Below are 2,464 nucleotides of genomic sequence, written 5' to 3'. Positions count from 1 at the left end.
TGTGTGTGTGTGTGTGTGTGTGTGTGTGTGTGTGTGTGTGTGTGTGTGTGTGTGTGTGTGTGTGTGTGTGTGTGTGTGTGTGTATTTAGGTAAAATGATCAAACTGACCAAACTTCAGTAGCACTAATGTCAGTAAATTAATGTTGGCAAAAAAAAAGTTGTCACACTTTTGTACATGCTCTGACAAATAACTGTGAAGCGAACAAATTTTAAAACATATTTTTGAAGGGGGAGCCCCACTGCATCTCATGACCTCCTGTTAATAATATAAACTAATGCAGATATCACATAATGACTGTAAAAGGGCATATACCCCAACCCTGGGGATCGCTGATCTTGCACACCTGTTGACCATCTGTTTTGCTGACCAAAGCATGTCAAGAAAATGGAGGTCAACATTAGGAAGTTTCTCTTAATTTCAGCACTCCCATAAATAGATATAGCTACAGATACAGATATGCGTCAACACACACACACACACACACACACACACACACACACACACACACACACACACACACACACACACACACACACACACACACATGCATGCACGCACTCACACGTATGCACCCACATATATACATGCATCCACAAATATACATGTGTGCACACGTGAATGTGTGTATGATAGTAGGTGATAAGAGATTCTGGAGTCACAGCTAAACTAATATTACAACCGAGGATGCCGTGGAAAGCCCTGCAGCTCACTACTGTACCCCACGACTCTCAGTGAGCTATGGCAGTTTGAAGAAGTAACTGCCCCAGCAACACCTCCACTGTGTTACTGTATCTGCTCTGGGAAACTGCATTAAAATAATAACATATTTTGCAGTTTTGCAATTTTCAAATACTTTTACTTACCTAGCTGTGCACTGAGCTTTCTGAAAGCCACATTTCCAGCCTGACATCACCACAGTATCAGATTGTTGGAGAACACACCTTGAGGAAGCCAAGGCTGCACTGAGCTATTAGGTTGCATATTTAAATCTTTGTAGGAGCATATTTGGAACCCTCTTTTGGATATGTAATTGTCATTAAGTAGAGTCCAGACTCTACAGAGGAGGCTAATGCTAAAAGCTGCCCAGCAATCTTACTGAAATATATGCTTGAAAACATGTTCTGAATTAAGAATTAAGAGTTGTTACCCCTAATATCTCATGTTTTCTCTTTGGAAAAGTCTGAGACGTAAATTTACATAATTAAGCATAAGTAAGTCAGGAGAGTATGAAATGCAGCAGAGATGTTTAATACCGAGAGCAGCTTTTCTAATTTAGATTGACGTTTTGATTACTGGTTGGTGCAGACACAAATTTATTTATATTACGTATAGGTAGTCGAGTTAAGAACTGTTCGATTTTACTGTGAAACTCTGAGCACTAAAACAACAAGCACCAGAAATGCCTAAAGAATAATGCTCAAAATATAGAAGATGAAAAAATGAATTTCAAACCCCCCTATATCCACAAAGTTATATACACCAACTCCACAGTCACACCAACTCGAAGATTGGAGAAATCTCCCCAGATAGGGAATCACTGCGAATACTCACACAGAAATCACACTGGCAATGACTACCTGTGGAAATCAAAGATCAACACTGTGTTCATTAGTGATTTGGGCTACGGGCAACTGACCCTCAAATTTAAACCTGGTCACCTTTATAGATAACAAATTGTTCACATCAAGACAGGGAAAGTTCTGGTCTGATGAATTTACTGTGTTATATATTTTTTTCATGTCAACATGACTGACCTATTGTCTCCCCATTGTATATCCAATTGACCCATTCATTCCATCATTGGGATTAACCCTCCAGCCCATTCACTCTCCTAAAGCGGTGAGAGTCAGGTGTTAGGGAGCAGACCATTCAGATCCTGTAGACTGTTCTGTCCCTGACATGAGGCAGCCTTATGAGCTCCACTATAGCTGCCAACACATATATGCTTTGTATGTGTGCATACCCCCCAAAATACAATTATGCACACACACACACACACACACACACACACACACACACACACACACACACACACACACACACACACACACACACACACACACACACACACACACACACGCACACACACATGCATACACGTGTTAGTCCAGGCATCTACTACTTAAACTATTGCAGATTTCCCCCAAGCTGGCTCCACTGCTAGACGCTCTATTATTTCAAAGGGGAAAACTCCAGTACAGCAGATACATCATTTATTAAACAAAAGTGAAAGGTAAAATGATCAAGGAGGTGAATAAACTATCTCTTTGCCACCCCACTTACTATACATGTTGAAAACATAATTATTCAGAATACCCTTCTTTCTGACAGCCCCAATCCAGAATAAAATCCAGACAGACTTAGATTTAAAGATAAGAGCAGCAGCCAGAGACATTGGTGTGATGTTAATAAGCAATACTGGTGATGAGAAAATAACTTGCAATAACTAATCATTTGAATAAC

Source organism: Protopterus annectens, chromosome 11.part0, assembly GCF_019279795.1.
Source record: "Protopterus annectens isolate FY-2018-M chromosome 11.part0, PAN1.0, whole genome shotgun sequence".
Taxonomy (NCBI): Eukaryota; Metazoa; Chordata; order Ceratodontiformes; family Protopteridae; genus Protopterus; species Protopterus annectens.
The sequence above is the reverse complement of the archived record's forward strand: the minus strand, read 5'-3'. Positions refer to the sequence as shown.